At 39.4% G+C, this 23,527-nt stretch overlaps 1 long non-coding RNA gene across 2 annotated transcripts in view; it reads right to left on the bottom strand.

Annotated features, from left to right (window-relative positions):
• Window positions 1–360: 360 nt before the first annotated feature.
• The window catches only part of LOC135453487 (uncharacterized), a 39,967-nt gene continuing 16,800 nt past the window's right edge, over window positions 361–23,527 (bottom strand). The window contains exons 2-3 of one of the 2 annotated variants that reach the window (XR_010441879.1): window positions 2,377–2,466; window positions 361–1,517 (exon numbers count right to left, since the gene is read on the bottom strand). This is a non-coding gene — a long non-coding RNA (uncharacterized LOC135453487). The remainder of the gene's footprint in view (window positions 1,518–2,376; window positions 2,467–23,527) is intronic. The other variant, XR_010441878.1, reaches the window with a different exon arrangement.

Here is a 23,527-nt window from a genome sequence, read left to right as displayed (position 1 = left end):
AAAAAGCAGTTCAAAAAGTCACTTGGCTCAGAGATTTGTGATCCTTAATAAGCACACAATTCCATATTGTGACTAGAAGTGTTACACATCATAAACAAATGATTGTTATTAAAAATACACAGAATCCTGGAGAAAAGGCTCATATAAAACAACTTTACAAGATCAAATTAACTCTTTACTGTTAGCAAACAGCTCTGATAATTGAAGTGACTATTTAGACTACAACTATAAATTATTATTACATCATATTATAGATAATGCTTGCATTAAAAATCCATTTAAATTAAGTCTTGTAGATAATGGTATCCAATGTAAGGTATGTAACATAAAGCTGTCCAGAGGAAACACAGAGAAAAGGATTTCAACCACTCTGTGTTTCCATTTCAATTAAAGTTCTTTTGTCCCCATAAAAACTGAGAACTATAAATAACTGATTGGAATCAGTGTTTCAAATCCCTTCCTCTTGTATCCTACAGATATCTCATCATTTGCACATCATCAGTTCCCCAGCCTTCAGCAATGCTGAACAGGACACAGCTCACACAACTGATCTGAGATGCAGCACAGGAACTTGGGCCAGTCAATTTTGTCTGATGACTTCAGTAAGTCCACCTCTGTTCTTCTCACACACCAGCTCCCCTAAAGGTCCATGAATCAATGACTTCTCCTTTTAGAGATATTTCAGGGAAACTAGGCAACTGCCAAGGATGTTCCAAATGATGTGTTGTTCTTTTTCCTCTTTGGAAAACTGGTTAGATACAAAATACACAATCATAATGGTTCAGAAATGTTATTTTCTAGGTTTTGTATTGTTTTCTCTTTTTGATTGCTAGCATGTTCATATACATATCACACACAATTCACACCAACACATGACTGTATAATCAAGATCTGTAGAACAGATTTTATGCTGAATAACACATTTGGGATATTAATACAGAGAAGGAGAAGCCAAATCTGAGTTTGTACTTACAGTTAAGATTAGGGTCACATGGAGTGAAAGTTTTGGTTAGAGTGCAGCTGTGGTAAAACTCTTCCAGAGTTCTGCATGATGAAGTTTCCCATTTCCACCCAAGCTGAGTTAAAATGACCCAGAAATGCATTGTCTATGGAGACATACTGCTTAAACATACAAAATGTTCAATCAGACAAATTACTGAATCTCATGGTTTTACTTTTCTTGCACACAGTGTATTAGGCTGCCTTTTGCAATATTTAATTTAACAATTCTATCAATTATCCTGAGCAAATATGCAAATACTACCACAGCTGCCTCATGCAGTTTTTTCTGACTTAGCATTCATTAAAAACTCTGGTAGACTGTGTAGCACATTAAATTCCTTTCACAAACATAGCAATTGTATTACCTAAGAAAAGTGTTTCTTTATAATTAAAACATTTGCTCTTATTTGGCACTTTTCCTTCTGTAAATTGAATTCAGAAGCTGGAAAAGGGTCCCCTGCAGTATGAGCATCTCAGGGTAGAAGCACACAGGGCTGGGCTGAGGTTTATTCCCCCTGTGAATGAGAAAGCTCTAATTAGCCATCAACAGAACTGGATCTTTCATCTCCTCCATGCAAGAAATAACAGTCTTGTACAAGCCATTACCAGGAGATATGGTTGGAATAAAGGCCCGTGATACACAGCTAGACTGGATAGCTGCACACTAAATGAGAACTCTGTAGTGGCACAGTTTTAAAAGGGCAAAGCTTTTGGAAGAAATTCAGGCTCCCTTGTCAGTGTGGCTCCTCCCAACACTGCTCCACCGTGCCCATGCCACAGCACATCTAAAACAGTCCATGCTTAGGATTGATCTGAATTGTACTCAGCCACACTGCAACGCCCTTCCATCTGCATTTGATAAGCGCTATCTGATGAATTCATGCATTATTTCACCTTCTCTGAACCCAATATAAGTAAGCACTAGTGTATCTACATAGAAACAGATCTCTCCTAAGCATCCTTACACAGGATTTCTGTGTCCATCCTGTGGACTCCTTGCTACAGTATCCCTACAAATCTTATCTCCCAAGAGAAGAGCTCTAAAACAGGTGACTCCAGATCTACCTTCAACTGAAAACTCAACACTGAACTTGCACATGCAGGATGAACTGCTGGCCAGATCTGAGTTTTGAGGCATATAGTTGAGATACTTGGAAATACAAGCTTAAGAATAACATTCCTTTTCCAAAAGACCAAATTCCACTCCTGGAGATGGCATATTGAAATAAATCTGCAACCAATTTACTCCTGGTACAGTCTAATACAGAACATATAGAACACAGCAGCATTTATAGACACAATGACACTTTGGACTAATCAGGAGACAAAATGCTGGAAAATTCTAAAAAAATGATTCAAGTCAAACCAACTTACTAAGACACATCACCTTCTGTTGGTGTGCAGCAGGGGTGTTTTTCTTTCCAATACACGTTAATGATATTTTTCTTTTTTCTCAAGGTATATCTGTACCTGGGTAAGAGTTTTTCCTTTTAAGAAAAAGTGTGAAAACATTATAAGTGCATATCACTTTTCTAAGGAGTTTTTAATAGATCTGCACTTTCCACAGGACTACTCGTCCTCTATTTATACAGTGGAACCACTGGCAAGTGATTAAAACGTAATTTTATCCTGATAGTGTTAAGTGGAGTACCTTCAAAAGAAAATCTTTGTCCATAGGAAAAAAAAATACTGTTTGACTTCTTCAAAACAGCTTACTAGCAGACCATGTTTAAAAATAAACACTTATCAAGACACAATTAAAGATACTATATTAAGAAATGGATCTTATATGCATAAACAGCATTTCTACTGTTAAAAATTAAAAAAAAAATAAAGCAAAAATGAATTAAGGCATACTTCTCTTTTTTCCTTCTTTTTATAACTCATAGCTGGAAGCTAAAATAAAAGTACAAACCACTACAAGCATGAAATCATATATTGAAACTGCATCCTGAGCACCCTAAAGCCTTTGCTAGGCTATATTTGATACATGACATGTTGTCAAAAGCACTTCCTGTTCTTATCACAATAGCTTTGTAGCTATTTAGGGAATTTAGCCACTCGAGCAAGTCTTTGCACATAAATAAAGAGTGAGAGCATGAAAGAGAAGGCATTTTTGAGGCTTTTAAAAGAGATAAGAGATTAAACAGAAAACATTTCTCCAGTTTATGGGTTCTCTGGACTGAAAAGTAGTGTTACATCTTGCTTTATAGGCCAGTATTTGTGTTTGTCAAATTAAAAGGTAACAGTAAGATCTAAAATCCTTTATTTTTCGAAAATGGTCTGAAAAAGTGCACTACTGACTTCTGTCTCCTTCAGACATTAAAATCACCTGAAACCAGTGGAACAGAAATATTGACAACACTGGACTCTGGATTACAACTTACAAGAAGCTTCCTTTAGCTGTTATATGATACAATTTTGGTCCACTGATACTTCTCACAATCTTCCTTCTTTTATGTTTCATTACTATCAAGTCTCTATAGCAATCACAAAAATATTCAAACAGAATTAGGGATCTCATTGCTAAAATTGTAAAATTACCTGATTTTCCCCTTGTTCAAGGTCATTCTTGTGTACAAGGAAAGAGCATTTAGGCACAACAGCCAAGATGTGTGGTGCCCTCTTTAAACTTCAGTTCCTTGCAGGTACACTCTCAAAGGTGCCAGCCAGCTTGCAGTGTTATCAGATTGCATATGCATGCCAGAGAATTCACTTAATTAAGGCATTAATGGAGTTTTTTTTAATCATTACTAATACAGTGGGTGATATATTAGCATTTGCATGTGTAAATAAATTCAGTTAATGTGTTAATTGCACAGACACACGAAAATTAGTTTAATCAAGTCAATTAAATCATAAACAGTTCAGAAATAAGAAAGTAAGCTTGTAATGTAATTAGTGTTCTAACATGCTAGTAACTTTAATAAACAGGATCTTAATTATATGGCAGGTCAAAAAGACAAAATATTTTAATTGATATAAAAAGGAGCTTTTTGTTGTTACACTCGAGTCTAGCTGAGTTTAGAGAAAATGATCCGTGCTAATGAGATCAAATGCTGTTATCTAGAACGAAAATAAGGATTTTTTAATAGAAATTTATCTCCAAAGTAGTTCAGATGATGGAACGAAGCATTGCTGACTGCGAGAAACTAATCATGCCATAATCTACACGTGACTGAATTATACATTCATACAGTGCTCTCCCCAAAGCTTTCCAGAATAATAAAACAGAATAAAATATTTGCTAATATTTCAATATTAATCACCATAAATTAATGTTATATTAATACAGCAAACAGCACTGCTGCTCAGTGAGCTGTGGGGAATGCTGAGTCGTGAAAAAGGCCATCCCTCTCATTATGGTGTGCCTGGGTGTTAATTAGTGGGGCAGGGGCTCTGTGAGCAGCACAGCCGAGGGCAGGGAGCTCCAGCCCCACTCAGGGGCGCTCAGCTGGAAGGGCTCAGAGCAGGGCTGGCAGTGGGACCAGGGAGCCCAAGCCCTGCTCAGCCTCACGCAGTGCGAGGAGCTGAGTTATCGGTCTCTGTTACCTGCTGGTGACAGGCACTTGGGGACAGGTTCCACAGGTGCCACATCCAGGAGGAGATGGAGCAGAGATGTCTCTGGGGGGACTTGGCCTGGCCACCAGGTCATGTCCCACAAGGGACAGGATATCAGCATTGGAACACTGTTGAAGTGAAGGGAGACAACCATCCGATTGATGAGCATCAACTCCAGTTTATTGATCAAATTCGACACCTTTTATAACAGTGTTAATTCACTTCATGCATATTGCAAAACCTGAGCTCCCGATAGGCTGTAGAGAAAACTTCAACTCCTCCTTTTGTTTACAATACCTGAAGTTAGTTTATTGAAGCCAAGATCAGCGTTCTCACCATGATATGAAAAGTTCTCAAAACCTTTATATCTGTTCCCAGAGCAGCCAAGGACAGGATATCTGCCTGTTTTTGAGAGAACGGTCTGAGAATCTTGTTGTTTATATAAAAGGTGGCTGAGAAGCTTAATTATTTACAGAATCAAGCCTGGGAAAGGCTGCTTTTTCCCTTAGCTGAATCCCTTCATGGCCTCTTTCTTTAAGCCATGCTTGAACCAGGCTCTCCACAGGACAGGATATAAGCATTGGAACACCAAGAACACTGAACCCTCCAGAGATGTTGAAGAGGTTTTACAGCAACTTCTGTAAGCCAGAGAGAAGTTTGATATGAGGATCCATGTTTACCCCTGGAAGAATTTTCTACCAAGGTCATTGACATAGAAACCAAGAAAGAAAGAAGGATAAATTAGACAAACCTGCAACTGCCTGTTCCAATGAGCACTTTGTCTTTTGTGACCGATGAGTAAAGTGTAAACTTATGAGTTTCGTAAAAATGTATAAAAGCGTAATAAAAACAGGTTTGAAGCCTTCTGTAAATGAAGTGTGTTGCTTTGTATTGTGACCACCTCAACTACAACAGAGACACACTCTGCAGCTGATGGCAGAAGGTCCCTGCCGATGGCCAGCAGTGGGACACCAACTGGGCCAGTGCTGTCCTGTCAGCAGGCAGACCTTGGGGGAGCCAGGGCCATGAAAAAAACACCTGCACCACAACACAGGGCTTCTCAAACCTGTTTTTTTGAGTGTGGGCTTTTGGTTTGGGACTTTTTGTGGGTTTTTGGAGCTTTTGCTTTTGTCTTTTTGGGCGCTTTTTGACGCTCATGCATTTTGCCCTGGCCCAGTCCCCATTCTGCCTTTTGGCTCTCCTGCCCTCACTGGCTCTTGCTTGTCCTGCTGTCTGTGTCCCTGACCATGCCTGTGTCCAGCCAGCCCATGGTGTGATCCTGCTGCCCAGCCCTGCCTGGGCTCCCTGCAGTGCCCTTTTCCCTCTGGCTCCTCTCTCTTCCCTCATTCCTTCCCCACCTTTCTTCCCCTTGCTCTGTCTTTTCCAGCTTTCTTTAGCAACTCCTTTCTATTTTGTTTCAGTTTTTTTCATTACCAATAAATGGTTCTCAGATACAATGTTTGTCTCCTGTTATAAATGATAAATGCAGTTATTGGCTTTCACGTTTATGTATTGGCTTTTGCAAGTTATTATTGGTCACAAAGATTCTGATATAGTACAATTTGTAATTCTTTTTAACTGCATTTTGGTATAGTATAATCTGTCAGTTTAAATATGCACAGAATAACTTATAGAAATAGTAATGTGATCAATATATATTGTATTTTAGGCCTTAGAATAATGTTAAAAGAGAAACTATGTGATGTTAAAATGCTTTTATTTTTTAATGCTTTTTATTTGTGCAACTAACTCATAATGGTGTGAAATAACCATATTGTTTCTTACATGTGTGGACTATATTATCTGAATTATAACAATGACAAAAACCAAGACACCAAGAGAAAAATTTACTGCCAAATCTTCAGTTACCAGGTAATATCAAAACAAAAGAATGAAGGCTTGAGAAAAAAATCAAATATATTAAATTAATCCACAGGATGTCATGCAGACAGGTAAAAGGTTAACACCAAATAAAAGAAATTCCTGAAATACCTAAACTCACAAGAATATTTGAATATGCATAACTCTCATGAATAAGCATTTAACTATGTAATGTAAAAGTATATAAGAACATTGTTTTAAGCTAATGGTGTGTTTTTTACAGATTGCCAAGCACCCCAGCACTGGATATTGTCCCTTTAATCCTTATTAAACTTGTATAAAATTTTTAAATCATTAAAGTTGGTTTTTACATCTCCTTTGACTTGATTTCATTCCTGACCATCTATTTTTAAAAGAACTCCTCACAGTTCCCACAGCAGAACACAACGTAAGGGGATGACAAAATATCCTAAAGGCAGTAGATGGGCTTTTTAAACCAAATTAAAGGACAGCTAGCAGTTATAGCTCAATCAGTTAAAAATCTCTACTTAGGAAAGGACAACAATGAAAAGCCTCAGATCTGAAGCAGAAAAAAAGCTTACCCATAGCAATAACTCAACTTGATAGCTGTAAATTTAAATATTAAGCCTAGCTACTCTAGAGTGCTGTACTGCTGAGACTTGGAATAGGCCACACACATGAACCAACACCTTGAAAAAGTGAGTTCCACTGGAGGGAGGTCCCTGTGCAGGCTCTGGCACACCTGACACTCTCTGCTTTGTGCTGGGCAGCTCACTCCAAAACCTGGATTTCTCACACAACTTGGAAATACAAAGGCACAGTAGGGACCATCTGCATGATCAATCAGTTAAAATTTTAGTAGCAACTCCTGGGAACAGTTAATTTGCACATTGCACAAGCAATAGTTAGCTGCATATTTGAGAGGTGCAATTCCAAGCTAGGTGGCATGAGACAAAGCCATTACTTGCCTGATTCTTAATTCCAAGAGAAATCTCTAATATTTTTTCTCCTATTGAATCCACAGTCCACTAGTACATTAATTATTAGGTTTAAGAAAAGAAGGGGATAAGAGGATTTTCCTAAGAAGTATTTGCCTGGGGTTACTACAGTGAAATCTGAATGGAAAGAAGTGTAGAGAGGGAATCAAGTATTTTCCTACTTAACATATTTATACAAAATCATTATCATCTTATCTTGTGACACATGATATTCAACAACTTGATTATAAAAATCATCCCCCAAAGCCAAAGAAACGCAATTTTGGCCTTGAAAAATAAAACAACCCACACAAAAAAAACCACAAAAAGCCCCACAAAAAACCCAAATCACAAAAAAAAAAAAAAAAAAAAACAACAAAATCAAACTAAACAAAAAATAATTAAAAAAAAAAAATCCCATAGCTGCAGTCTAGGGACATAAATGTCTTGTTTGAAATCTCTCCTGGTTTTTACCAAGAAAGGCCATCTACTGGGACTTCCTTCTGGTCATACAGTAATTAATCACTCTGAACTGTCATTTTTTCACAAATCATTAAAAAAAACAACACATCAACAATGGAAATAAATTAATGTCTTTTTTTGCAAATGTGCCACACTTGCCATAATTGGATTTGCCTTTATTTTTATGATTTTACTCCCTAAAAAAGAAAAGTACAGTTACCTGTTCCCTCAAGACAAGGACAGCAGCACAGGGAAGCATCCTGTCACTGCCCCAGGAACTCAACACCAGAGCAAACAGCACAGGGACCCCAGAGACACCCAGGGGAAACCTCTGCCCACTCTTTCCTTAAGAGGATGGCACCAGGATTGGGATTTCAGCCTGGCCTGGGTGGGATGGCAGCCTACGGTAGGAAGGTGGGCACTGAAGGCAGGAAAAAGGCATTTGGTGCTTCTGTATCTGTGTGACAACCCTGATAACCCTCCAGTTTCTGAACCATGGACAAGATCTGGACCAGGGGTACCTAAATGTGTCCCCCTGAGGTCCAACAGAGATGAGCATTCACTGCTCCAGTGCTCCAGAACAACCAGCTCTCTTGCATTTCCTTAGAGCGCTTCTACTGCACCCCTGCCATCAATCAGAGCATGTGTGTGCTATTCCTGTCCTTGCCTTGACTCTGAAATCACCTGCATCTCTTGCAATAGCCATTAACTATAAATGGCTATTCAGCAGCCTCTGTTTTTTACAACATTTTCATGCAAAGAGATGCTGCCTGGGGTGGGATGAACAGGACTCACAGCAACTCCTTTTTCATCTAGAAGCAGTTTTTTTCCCCTACACTGTACTCCAGAAGAATGCTTCAGAGCTCCCAGAACTTCACAAAAATACAGGAAAAAGATACAATGAACACACTGAGTAAATATTTCAAACATGGCATTTTGAAACAAATTCCTGAAGCCTAAGGACTTTCCATAGGTATTTGGGTATTTCTTTGTTAACATTACTGCTGGTAGGCTGCCAACAAAGGGCCTGCTGCAGAGAGGCACCCATGCCCTGGACACAGGGACCAGACCCACAGGTCTGAGTGCCCTTCTGGTTCTTTTTCCAAACACAGGAAAGCAATGCCCAAAATAAAATTTTATCTTTGCTCTCAGCAAGAACTATCGCTTATCAAGCACCCCGGTCAAACATAACAAAACCACTCTGGGATAGGGAATGGCTTTTACAATTGATTTCCAAGTTTTCATCGATGAAAAGGCATTTTAGCAAAATCTTCATTGACCTGCTTGTCTGCAACAACAATCACCACTCCCCCTTCAAAATGTCTGGTTTTCCAAAGCCAGTATGTTTGTTGGCAGAGAGCAAGAGCGTGAGCAAACCATGGGTGGCGTGTTGTGTTGTGCAAGGAGAGGTGTGGACACAGACATTGACAATTAGCCATCCAGTGTGGGTTTTGCAGCCAAAGCTGCAGCACAAGAGAACAGCACAGGCTGTGCAGGAGACCTGGGCTCTCCATTGCTTTGTGCTTCTCCTGCCTGGCCACTGACAGAGCCTCACACAGCACACACCTGGCTCACGTCTCACCATTTCTGCTTCCTGGGGCAGGGACTGAACAGTGATCAGCAGCAAGAAATAACTGGGCTCTGGAATTTTTTCAAGATTCCCAATTATGTCAGTCAGCAACAAAGCAGACAAACTTATAAGGGTCTTAAATACTTAATGGAAATAGATCCAGAAGAAGCTGCACTTCCACACTGCCTGGAAAAACACCTCACTGTCATGAGCCACAGAGACAGCAAATTCTCTCCCTTAGACCAGTATTTTATTTTTTTCTAAACAATTTCAATTAAGATGCTATGTCAATCAGGACCGGGTCCACAGAACACTTTAGGCCATACCAGATACCATTGCCTGTAAAGCAGAAAAATATCCTTTACCTACTAAACAAATACAAAATCCATGGAGAGAAAGTTTCATTCTACTCTTACAGGAGAAATAACTTTAAAGGCTGTAGCCATACATAATACAACACAGTCTGTTTTCCCATTCTAATCCCCAGACTTTCTTCCCTGAAAAGGAGAATGCTCTTGGAATAAGCCATCTCAAAACCCCCTCCATCTCTATTTTACCAATGGAGTGAGGTACATGTATTTTTACATATTTTCCTGAGAAAAATGAATGGGCTAAATTCCACATCTCATATGTGTTCCCAAAGCTTTGCAGTCAAACTCCAGAGATGCCAACACCATCATCAAGAGGTTTTCCCATCCAGTTCTCAGCTTCCAGCCCCATGCTCTGCAAATCCTTTTGGCACGTGTGTCTGTCCAGCAATCCCAATTTCCATCCCAGATAACTGAAGGGTTTGCAATGACAGCCATGTCTACACAGCTGGACCTGAGACAGATTACAGAGTTAATGGAAGGTGAGGCTGGAAAATTCAGTCCAGAATGAGCTCTGGGCTTCTGCTGTTGGATTTCAGTCTGTTGTCAAGACAGTTCAAGAGCATCCAGCTCAAAATCACAGTTCCTGTATCTGTGGATGGCTCTATCCTGTCACATACAAAACATTTTGAGCTCAAAAAAAAATCTACTAATTTTAAAAATATCACATTTACAATCTCTGTAAATACCTCAGATTCATTTTGTCCAGTTCACACAAAATATGAGAAAAATTCCAGGCACAGTAAAGATCTCGAGAATCTTCATTAAAAAATCATACTTAGTTTCTGGTGCCAAATTTCACTTTAAATGCTAGGTTGACATTTAAAACACCTCCTTGTACAAAGGGCACTGTTCATATTACAAAAAATTAATTAACCAGATCTCACACACTTTTATGTATTGTAATTCATGGATTACTGAGATTCATAATTGAATAATATGTAGATGTCACCTAGAGGTACTAAACCAATTCTCCTACTTGTAATTGCCTGACTAAGTAAGAATGACACTAACTTCAGCATTTTCTCTCTGATTAAGGCTGCTATGGATTTGTGGTTGCTGCTGTGTAATATAAATCAATAAAGAATAATTTTCCAGGCAGCAAATCAATTGTCAGTTCACAGACCCTAATACCTCTGTGCGGGATTTATTGAAAAAATGAATGGCAGGCTTGTTAGTGGATGTACAACATGCTCTACAGGCACACAATGGGGTAGGGCCCAGTCCATCCCAAACCCTGGCAAGCTGCTTAACTCCTTCCTTGCCTGACACAAATGTGCTGAAATGGAAGAAAAGTGATCAGACCTCCAAACTGGAAGAAAGGAAATAAAAAAATTGTTTTATTTTAGCTTATTCCTCCATTTAGCATCTACTGTCTCGATGTTCCCATTTCTGCCATGAGATTTTAGGGTCAATGTGCCACTGTAGAGCCTGAAGTTGTCAAATTAAAAGTCATATAGATATGAGGATGATATTTTTGGAGCTGAGCTATCTGAAAAAGCACCAACAGGATGACAAAACACGGGTAAATGCTAACCTGATTAGATCTGAACATTGTTATGCATCTTTTTGCCAATTTTTTTGAACCAGATCAGACTCCTTTTCCTGTTTGACACAATGATGCACCTTTACAGGATGCTGCTCCAGACCCAAACATCTCTTCCTGGATCCATCCTGACAATGTCCATGGCATCACTTGAAAGGTAATATTTTTATTTTTTGATCACCAAAACTAGTTTTAATACATCTCAGTGCCAAAAGCAACGTGCCACGTGGTAAAGGGCTACTGCAAAATTATATATAGAAGGACTGAAGTGCCATTTCTGTAGCTACAGAGCTTCCATGCAGAACATGCTCCAGGACTAAACAGAGTTCAGCTCCTTCTTAAGGGAAATAAACGCATCCTCAGTGAAAAACACACCCAGTGAAAACACAGTTGTCATTACCTAACAACAAGCAACAGGCACATTTTTTATCAGCACAGGATGAACATGTTTGGCCCTGAAGCATGACCTAAAATTTAAAAATAAATAACAAATAAATTGAATAAAAATAAAATTAGTACACCCCACACCCCAGGAACACTAAAGAACTTTAAGAAACAGTTCACAAATCTTTGCTGTGACAGTCAATCTGCATCACTCTAATTCACTCTCAAATCACTTAGCACTGCCACTGATGCCACCTTTAAAAATGAAAGGTATTTGAACTTTTCTCTGTACAAAGAACAGTGGTCGCCCTCCTTCTTACAAAGCAGTGCAAAGAAAAAGTAAAATAGAAGCTATGCACAGAATTTTATGCAGAGAAGGCAAAAATTATGTCTTATGCCAGACTATTATGGAGAAAGAACTTGTCATAAATTCAAACTAAGCTCATTCTCTTACACATAAAATAAAGGTTGAGTGCAACCTTCAAGCAAAGGATACAGAAAATGTGCAGGCATTGTAATATCCACACTCTCCCACAGTGCTGAGAAAATAGGACCTTAATTATCCAACACTGTTGTCACCTAAAATAGGAGCTAATGCTCCCCCACTGGTTTCTGAAAATCCGTTCCACCCTCAATTCAGAGCAAAGCCCACACTGCACAGTCTCACTTCTCATCCCACTTTCAAGGCTCACATTTTCTGGTATTGTGAATTCCAGATCTTTGCTGGGAAATAAATAGAATTGGACAAAAAGTAGTCATTAAACCCCATTTCTCAAACAAAGTGGGCTTTCAAAAGAAATATTCTCCTCCCTCTAATTCCTGCCATTTCTGCTGACACTTTTCCATACAAGAGTTAGACACTCTTTAAATCAGTTTGTGAATTTTTTCATTAAAGGGAGATCTGTACATCTCAAGTGAGAGAACAGATAATATAGGGGCTCTAAGAAACAAGTAAAAAACCCAAAAGTATATAACCCAAAACTCTATATTCAAACCATTAACTCATCTGAATTCATCTTTTCCCACTTATTAAAAATAAACTTATTTTCTTGCAGGCAAGTGCTTTTCATTCTTCTTGTCGCACAAGAAGTCTTATCAGTTAAGATAAGAATGATAATTTTAGTTTGGAAGGGAAATTTGGAGCTCTCTAACCCACTCCCCTACTCAAAACAGGTCAAATTACCTCAGGTTTCTTAGGATCTTATGCAGCTAAGTTTCGAGAATCTCCAAAAATGACATTCAAAAAACTTGTTATTAGTAACAAGTGATGGTTTTACACAGGGCCTAACCTACAGGCCAAAATTATGTTCTTACTAACATAAAGCTCGGCAGTTAATTTGGCTAATTTCTTTTATTTTTAACCATACTTTAATATTGAGCAAAATATTAAACAGACTAATAGATCCAGATGGCTGGATGACTTTCCTGCGATATAGTCAATATTTTCTTTTTAGTGAGTTTAAATGTCTACAGCTCTTTTCCTCTAATAGGCTCATCACTAACAGTAACCCAATTTACCATTTCTTATGTATGCACGTCATTTTTAATACTTAATCACTCAAAACAGATCAAAAACGAGAGAAATGGAAGATCTCATCTGCAAAGTTACTCTTGTTGCAAAGACATCCAAGCTGACAAGGGATTTGAATTCAAAAATAAAATATAACATAAACCTCAGGAAGCTTCATGCAGTAATTCCAGAGCTGCATTTAGCCTTATTATATTTATCTTCAAGGCTTTTATGCATATTCTTGTCTATAATTTCCACCTCACCTTGTTCGTTATTGCAGCCGCATTTCAGTGCACGTCTAATCAAAATAATTACTACAAATTGTTTAGACCTGTGAAGCATGTGGGACTAAGCCTGCAGTTCAGAAGTCTACATAATCACACAGAGAGCTGCTCTAGAGACTTTTTATAAAGTAATCAAATTGTGAAACTTAGCAATGCAATTGATTTTGTTGTCAGATCTACATCACTGCCTGGGATGCCAAACAGCTGATGAGAAATTCATTCACCCACAAGGCTGGGAGCAATCACCCCCTCCCAAACCATCTGAGGAGGTGGGGGCTCTGTTTGAAATAAGTCACCTAATTACCTGCAATGCATTGGTACAGCAGAACAGGCAACACTCAGGAATATGCATTTTACTCAACAGCTTCTTTTCTCATTGGCACTCCTCCTTCCTCAAATAAAGCCCCTTCTTTCATGCCCTGTCAGAGAAGACACATGAGTTGTAGCATTCAATGAGAAGCTGCTTCATTAACAACTGAGTTATGTGACATCCCTTTCATAGCTTGCTGTGTGACTGCAGCATCATGTCAAGACAAACCCTCACACAATGCATCAGCCCAGGTGGATAGAGAGATGCTGCTTTCAGAAGCCCGCTGTCAGGACAGGATTTCTGTATTTTTTGTTCTGCAGGCTGTCCTCACTGAAGGCTGCACAGGTCCTTCAAATACATCTTGGCAGGCCACACACTGACTGATACATCCTCCTGCACCCACTAATGAGCAGTGACATGGCACAGAGCTGTTTGAAGTACAATTGTGGACAGTACCACGGTATTGTACACAACCATGATTCCTTCTCAGCTCGGGGTGATGCATTTTGTTGGGGTTTGTCTTGACAAGATGGTGCAATTATATAGCTCACAAAACTCATTCTCACACATCTGCCACTGACTCCAATATGTATCATTTCCTGCTTTTTCAGGCAGTTGGTCCATCAAACAGCAGTCATACAGATGAGCCTTTTGTTTTCTCAGCCCTTATGTACACACTGATTAAATTCCTCTCCGGTTCTCTCTGATAAAGACAGCAGACTGCATCCCTGAATCCCTCAGTATAAAATGTATTGGAGTTTGTTCTGTGGACTACCTCCAACAATTCAGTACCATTCCTACATTGTGTATTTTTTAAAAGCCATTGTATTCTCATTAAGTAGTCTTTATTACTACTACTATTCTCCTTGTCAAAACACCAATAATTTCTTATGCTTCCAGAGATGGGCTGATGAGACTAACATTCAGGCAAATCCTTCAACTCTGAGTTTGAATCCTTCCCAGAGCAGTTCTCTGCCCTAGAGATAAAACTAATTTTCATTTAAGTAAATCAAAAACACATTGCTTTCTCATACGCTCCTTTTCAAGTAAAAAAATAGCTCTCTTATCAGCAGCTCATGCTGTTATTTACCATTTTACAATTGTTGGGCCATTTGTGAATATCACCAGTGTTAATAATGTTTTTGGTGGCCATTTCCCTTCTTTCCCTCTCTTGTTGCCAATATTCCACTCTGACCTTCCTCCCATCCCCACAATTCATCCACCTGCCTTACCTGAATACCAAAGTCTGTGCCTATAGAGAGCAGCCTAAATAGGCTCCTCTGGCTGTTGTAGATGTACATTCACATTATCTCAAACTTGTTACAGTTATAGTTTCTTGCCCAGTGAGCTACCATTTCAACCAGTCTTTTCAAAAAAAAGTAACTTCTAGAACAAAAGAGGCTCATTCCCAGCTCTGCAAGAAGATGCCCAACCTGAAGACAACTTTCACAAAGTCTAAAGCATTCCCTGCCTTTTTTTCTTAGTTACTGTTCATCACAATGCCAACTTTCATGTTTTTTCATAAGTACTTTTATTACATCTTTCTCTCTCGTTCTCATTTAAATAAAAGCCCTGGAAACCTATGGTTTCATAGCTTGCCCACAACCCACAATTTATGGATGCTACTTGCAACTTTCAAAAGCTTTTAAAAATAGCACTGAATCTATTATTGTGAATTACAGTAATTGCAGCAAAGATTTAAGAGGCACTTTGAGAAATTTCAATTTCATGGTATGCTGCTGAACCCACTTCCTTGGCATCTTGGGGAAAATGCAGTTATTTTTTTTCTGAAAGAGCTTTTCTTCCTGCCTTTTTGAGTAAAATTTTAACTGCAACTCCAGTATCCAAAGTTCTCTTAAGAAAAAGAGAGTACTGAGTTTCCAACCCCAAGTGCAACAGAGGCCAAGATGGTACAAGACTAGAGTGATGTCATGATCAATTTTCATCTTCTTTTTATATACCCTTTTATATATTCTCAGTATTCTTAGCATACATACTTGTAATTCTTTAAGCCTGATATTTTAACATAGTCTTGGTGTTCTTCTAGGCAAGAAGACCAAACACTCTGAAGGCCAGGAAGCCTTACACAGTCTTGAGAAACCAAGGTTCTCTCTAGAACATGTTTTGTAGACCAGGATTAAGCCCCATCTGGGGGTAACAGGCAGATGTCACCCCATGCATTTAAACTTCTCCCTGGGGACTCTTAGAGTACCTTAAAATTTGGGGAAGTCTGGTGTTCTCAACAGCATTTCTTTTTTCTCTAAGTTACATGACAATGAGATGTATATTCAGAAAGCTGCAACTTAGCTTATTTCTTAAGCAATGTTCCTCACCTACAAACATTTGGTTTTTAATGGCCTTACTCCTGCCTTGAAAACAATGTACTATAGAACCTGGAGCAACATGCATTCAGAAACCAGCCATCAGTGCTTTACAAAGCAATTCTGTTGCTGAATCAATATTTTTATGCTCTCCTACTACTAGAAATGCCAGTAGTTTTAGAGCGACCAAAACACTGAAATGTCATTTTCAGATGAAGGTCTAGATCATGATCTCCATTACACCTGTATAACAACAGGTCAGCAGAATCACTCAGGATTTGCAAAAGAAATTGCTCAAAATACAGCCTCATCATCTTATTTATTTCCTGCCTTTTCTCTGAAGGCATTTTTAGAACCACTGATTGTGAGGAAAGGTAAGAAGTCAGAACCTGACTCCTATTAGGAGAGCCATTATTGCTTCTCAAAGCTCGACTGACCAAGCTTCCTGCAGGTGTTGCATCTCTGCTGCACAATGGGCAGGAACACCAGCAAAGGAGCTCCAGCTGCTCTGCTGACCAGAAACTCCTCCAGCAAACTCACTGCTCCTTTTCATCTTATTCCCCAGCTTTCACTCTGTCACTTGTTCTCTCCTCCTCCTGTAATACTGGCCCACTTCCTGGCAATCAGTGCTATCCCTGATATGGGTCCTGAGACTTTCTGAAACCTCATAATCCAGAGTACACATAATTTACTTAGAAGTTCATTTTTGACTCCAGTACGGCTGTTTTTCATTCTTCATACCTTGTTACATGGTTGCACATCCAGTAAAGACACAGCTTTTCAATTATGGACACTGACCCCTCAGGTAGTAGTGAGAAAGAGTGACTAGAATATATACAAAAAGATGACTAACAACAAGATAAAACTGAAAGGAAGCAGGGGAAGGAAGGAACAACTAATTATTTTTCCCCCCACCTGTCTACACCCTACTATTCTCATCATCATCATCACAAAGGGCAATGGAAAGGGAATTATGAGCTAGAGAAGAGCTCTTGCATGGAGTGAAGGCCTGGATCCAACAAGCCAGCTCACAGGCTCTCGGGTCAGCAGATAACCAGCAGCTCTCTGAAGAGAGCTAATTAATATTTTTGGTGCATGACCACGCTCTTCAGTTTTAATTGGTGACAAGTGAGCAGCTAAATAATTGTAAGTGGAATTTCATTTATCTGTATAGAGCAGATCAATATTCACTCAGCATGTAACAACTCCTTGCATCTCAACGGGACGAAATAAATTGTCAGTCAGCAGCATGCATTAGTTATTGTTAGAATGCTTCTAGCTAAATTATTCAACTTCTCAAAAGGCCACCTGATAAATGTTTATTTCTTCATAATTGTGCTGTTTAGGGCTGGGTAGAGTTAATTTTCTTCACAGTAGCTGGTATGGGCTGTGTTTCCCATTTGGGCTGGGAGCAGTGCTGACAACACAGGGATATTTTAGTCACTACTGAGCAGGGCTTGCACAGCCAAGGACTTGCCTGCTCCTCACTCTGCCCCACCAGGGAGGAAGATGGGGATGCACAGAGAGCCAGGAGGGGTCACAGCTGGGACAGCTGATCCCAAATGGCCAAAGGGATATTCCAGACCATGGCATCATGCTCAGCAATAAACTGGGGCAAAGCTGTCCAGGGGCTGCTGCTCTGGGAATGTCTGGCCATCATTTGGTTGGTGGGGAGCAATTGTTTCATGCTGGGAGAGGGAAGGAACCAGGGGCAGTGTGGGGCTTTGGAACCAGCTGGGGTTTAACCACAACAACCCTGCTTTTAACATCTGCTCATTTGTGCCACTTGCAATGGACACAATTTACATTCAGAGCAGGGCTCTAGGAAAACAGTAAGAAGTACAAACAAGAGAGGGCTGCAGGAACATCTTTCTTTTTCTCCTCTTCAGATATTGCAATGGCCTCCCACGGCATAAGGGCCACTTATTGAATTTAAAGATGTCATAAGCCAGAAACTCTCCAGCTCCCTTCCTATCACAGTGAATTCCAACTCAACAGCAGCAGCACCAGAACAGCACTGTGCAGCTGCAGAGTTCACTGATGAGTGTTAGCTGAGGTCAGTCCTGGAGAGCAGCCATGAAAATTTCACAGGCTCTGTCTTCAAGAGGGTACAAAATCAGACCATCCATTTTGCAAATAATAAACCTTTCTTGATATTGTTTTTCAGTGTTACAGAAAATTCAGATTTCATTCATACCCTATCAAAAACTTCAACTGTATTTCAACAGTATGCTACAAAATCTAGAATCAGAGTCCTGGAAACAGAGATAGTTGCAAATAACACTTGTACATTAAAGCATTTCAGATCCTGAAGTATTACCATCTCATGAGTTTAACTTCATTTTTATTAAAACATAAATATTCTCTGTTAGTTTCAGTTCTATTATTAGTTTCAGTGCTGAAGAGCATAATGCAAAGCTGCATAATTCATATTATGAAGAGCCCATAAAGACACACCTGCAAACTATGACTAAGGCCATTAGTGTCAATTTAACTCCACAGGAACACAGAGCTCAAACCTGCAGCAAGCTCAGAACCACAACAGGATCACAAAGGTGATTCAAAATGTCAACAACCAAAGACAATTTCAGAAGATCTAAGGGGAAGATTCTTGGGAACACAGTAAGATTAAATTATTACCCAGTGAAGTTAAATGTTCTGCACTATTGAGTTATCTTGGTTGAAACCAACACTATAGGATTTCCTTGAAGAACTGGTTCTCAGTATGAATTTTTAATAAGTAACACTGAGATGCTGCACACAATCTCCAAATAGAGTAACATGGCAGAAAGCTACAGTTAACTGGCACAAAAGAAAAAAAATAAAATGGAAAAAAGGGGTTATGATCATTAATAAGGTAGAAAGTGTGAAAGATGCAATAAAATATTATCTAAGAAAAGAAACTGAGTAGCAGAAGATGTAAACAGGACAAAACAAAATGAGAATCTAATGAAGCATAAAGAGAGGGTTCAATTAGGGGAAAGCATCATAGGCAGGATGTTCAGAGATTTTTACATACAGTAGAAGAGGGTGACATAGCTTTGCTTGCAGCTTGTAAGGATACCACAGCAATCCAGATGGTAACAAGAGAGCCTGGTTTAAAGTCCTAGTGGTAAAGAATGGGATAGAGTATACAAGCTTATACTGCCCAATTTTAAATCTAGCACTTTTCTTGTTTGAGTCAAATGCTGCTGATTCTACCTCATATCAGAGGCAAAACATAAGCATAGGGAGAAAAAAGAAACGCTACTGAGGAAAAAAATTGTCGTGAGCATGGATTAATCTCTAAGAATTATTTAAAAAGTCAGGCAGAGAAATACAAATTGTGTATCAGTTGTAATTTATGTTAAATGCAGCTTAAAGTGCCACATGTGATATGTCTATATCCTCAGAAACAGAAAAGAGAAAAAATAACAGATGTTGCTGCTGTAAAACATTAGGCAACATGAATGACACCATTTGTTTTTCTAAATGAAAATAAAAAAACAAGAGAAATGAGCACTGAAGACCTAAATTCATAAAATATTCAACACCTCACGTAGCTGATGTAGTATGTGACATCCTTTCTTGCTGCAAATCTCACAGCTGCTGTGGTAAAAGAAAGGAAGCAAAGAAATGGGAGTTAGTGTAAAATGATGGGGCTTTGACACAAGTTATGACAGGGATGAAACCTCTAATTTAGGAGCTTTCAGGAAATTTGGGGGTGCAGACCTGGCAGTGATAGCCTCCAAGAGCTGTACATGGCTGTGTTATCCGGGAGGGAAGCAGCACAGCAGTTAAGTCCTGACATGGGAGTTATTTGGGAAAAATATCTGAAGGCTTTTCAGAAAGCATTCAAGACCTTTGCTGGCTGAAGAACTTCATTTGTCCCAAGAGACTCCTCTGAAGAGCTCAGTAAATAAGACAGTAGTTTTACCCCTCTCACCTGCAAGCTGCTGGAATTTGTGTTTGTTATTTGTGCTGCAGTGCCAGCAAGTGCTGAGGTCCTTCTCTCCTGCCTGGTGCCACCTGGGCCATCTCAGCTTGCCAGGACAAGGCACATCCAGAGAGTGCAAGGAATGCAAAGGGCAGGAATGTGTCAGTCCTTGAGAAATGGACACAAAGGAGAAAAAGAGAAAAGGCAGAACCTGCATGCAGTGAGAGCCTGGGACACAACAGCATCTCCAAGCAGATGGACTTTTTTAGATAGGAGGGTGATTTTCTGTTAGCTTTTAGGGGTGATTGTTTTGTTGGTTTGGGGTTTTTGGACCAGGCTTTCATGCATTTTTGCTGTTCTTTTAATCCCCCACAGTTGCTCTGATTGCTATTGTTTGCTCTTTCATTAGCTTCAATTCATCTTTGCAGAACAAAGGCTCCCTGGCTGCTCCAGTTTCCTCATTGTCACCCCAGTGACAGAACATGAAAAGAAATTAGAAACTATGGGATTGAGATTCTGCTTTCACCTTCCCCAGGATCTGTGGGACAGGGAATAACAAGAAACACAGTTTCTTATTTCTGTGCTTCCCCACAACTCAAACTACTTTGACAGGGAAATTTGCAGATTACTGCCTCATTTTTATCCCCACATATTCTCTTCTTCATGCATTCTACTTTCCCTGATAGCAAACTACCAAAAAAGGTTGGTACAATTCCATTTGCACCATTCAGCAAAACCTAGTCAAAACCCACAGCAACTGGTGTGAATTTTTTTCACTTTTTCCCCCAGTGAATTCCTGCCTGAACATCCTCCCTCCCCACTGAGCCAGTGCTCTGTGATAATCACACCAGCAGCATTCAGATAGAGATCAAGTGATGCAACCAGCTCTATCTCAACTCTGACTTCCAACTTCACATTCTACTTGGATGAACATTTTTTCCTCTAATGAAAACTGCTCTTAGATAACAGCAGAACTACCCCAGATATAGATAGGAAAGGAAGGAGTCTAATCCATCTAAACACAGGGAAAAGGGTTTGCTGGGTTATGCTGTCCTTCTTAATATTCTCTTTAAGTTTAAGAACACTGCTAGAACCATTTATATCTCAAAAAATTACAACTTCTTCCAAAAGGGCAGTGCAGACAATGTGCCATTTCTATCAGCCCTACCAGTACTGGCTCCATACTGCTACAAAACCTGTCTTGTCCTGTACATTATACACACAGTGAAAATGCTGAACACCTACAAAACTGATCCTGAATGTGTCAGATACCCAGAGGCTTCCTGAGCTGTGGCTGTGACACAGCTAAACACAGGAAAACAGCCTGAAATACAAGGGCAGAATCTGGGGTTTGCGTTTTCACACCTGACTTAACTAATCTGACAGTGAACTTTCTGTCTCCTGGGTTTAAGTCTTGCTTAATCCTGAACACTTAAAGAAGGAGCATTTGGATTTGGTTGCTACCAAATAAAGATACCATATCCCAGTTTTGATGGAAGCTGTGTGTGGATAACCATAACCATTGCTCTCCTCATCACTGCTCTCTATTTTATCAAAAACAACTTGGATGATCCTGGAAGGACTCATTCACAATGCAGTGCCTGAATAAGAAAATAGCTATCAACAGATCTATTGACTTCAGAGGGGCCACTTGTGTAAGCAGCAATTCTACAGCCATGACTAATACAAAAAAAACCACATGAATATCCTCAGTTTCTCCTCCAGCTTGTCCTAGAGGTTGAACCTGCCAACAACCACAACCCCAAGTCATATAAATCAAGCTTCAGGTAAGATACATCACCTTATTACATCATTGTCACAGTGATTATCTCCCTGAATCACCATGGACCGAATTCCAGGTTTCCCTGTAATCTATAATCAAGTGCTATAAAGCTGTATTCATCCATCTCATGCTGTGTTAATTGGTTTGAACACTTATAGAGTGCCAGCACTCTTAGAGCAAACACATCCCCAAATCAAGAAACAGAGCAGCTCATGCTTCAAAGCACAGCCTGTACCCTCTGATTCACTGCCTGCTCTCCCTCCCCTACCACAACAGCTCAAACTTGGCTTCTAAATCAGCTGCTGAGACAATGATGCTGGAGCAGTGAGACACTGAGGGAACCAGCTCTCTCCCTAGAAACCCACTCAATTAAATTTTGGCCAGAAGGGATCCATCCTAATATCAAAGATGCTGCTGTGAGGGTAAGTTCCCTGGAGCACAGGGTTAATGATTCAAAGCATGTCAGCCTGGCCTGCAGCAGTGGAAGAGAAGGCACACTTAAATTAATAAATAAATACATAGGGAAGCAACCCAAATAAATACCAGCAGTAATTAGGAAAAATAAAAAAAGCTAGGAGTCATACTGCTGTAGTTGACACCCTTTGTAAGGGATATTCAAATCTTCCTAAAATCTCACCTTAATGCCTGAATACTTTATTTCCCAAGATCACTGATACATAAAACACCAAAGAGTCTGTTAATACCCACAAAAAACCTCAAGCATAAGTCAATCATCTTTGAAAGATACTGCAGTCCTGCTAGGAGCAGGTGAAGGATGTTTTTACATTCAAAATATAGACTGAAGGTTGGATGTCTTCTTTGCATTGTGATTTCCTTCTCTTCTTTGTCTTATAATTAATCCTTACATCTACATTGTCACCAGCATTACAACAACTTGCATGGTCTCTAAAGTATTTATCTGTGAAATGACGGTGAAGTAAAAGTATCTGATAATATAAAGGTTTTCTAAACTTAACATTCCAGACTTCATAGTAGAGAAATTCACATCCACCTCTTTTCCATTTGTTCCAAATTCAGTTGCTAAACTAAGAGATTCATTAGTTTTGTCCCCAAAAACCAGAACAAAGTCCCCCTTGCCTTTTTTCGCACGTGCACTACTTACTAAGATGTTAAAGCAAGGCCAATTTCCCCACTAGAAAGAGAACCATCAAAAGCTCTGAGAGGATATTCTGAACTATTGTCCCCAAGCAGCAGGAAGAGCACACCATACAAGTGCTTCATGTGCTTCTACTGCAGGAACACCAACAGCCACAAAGAGGCTGAGCTACTTTGGAAGACAAAGATGTCACTTTCTCTTCCTTTAACAGCTATGTTTGATGATTAGACATATGCAATGTATCATTTCTTTGTATGTATAGCAAATTTTTAACATCTGCAACACATCTAAGTACACTTAGCTAAGAATATTCAGAAACCCTCAGTAATGTTATAAAGCAGCCAATAGCCATGTTCCTGCCAGCTTCCTTCTAGCTGAATTATCTTCCCCTTTAAAAGCTGCATCAAATAAGTCAATTAAGTGACTGAAATTAGATTCCAGAATCATTAATAGACTCCATTAAAGTCACCCAAATGAAAACTCTAAGAATTGGGCAGGTTTATGTTCATAACAAAAATATTTGGCCATTTTGGCAAACAGTTCTGTCATTTGTTCACAAGAATATTGAATACTT

This window comes from Zonotrichia leucophrys, chromosome 13 (genome assembly GCF_028769735.1).
Source record: "Zonotrichia leucophrys gambelii isolate GWCS_2022_RI chromosome 13, RI_Zleu_2.0, whole genome shotgun sequence".
In the NCBI taxonomy this organism is placed as follows: domain Eukaryota; kingdom Metazoa; phylum Chordata; class Aves; order Passeriformes; family Passerellidae; genus Zonotrichia; species Zonotrichia leucophrys.
Note: the sequence above shows the minus strand (reverse complement) of the source record. Positions and strands in the feature narration are given on the sequence as shown.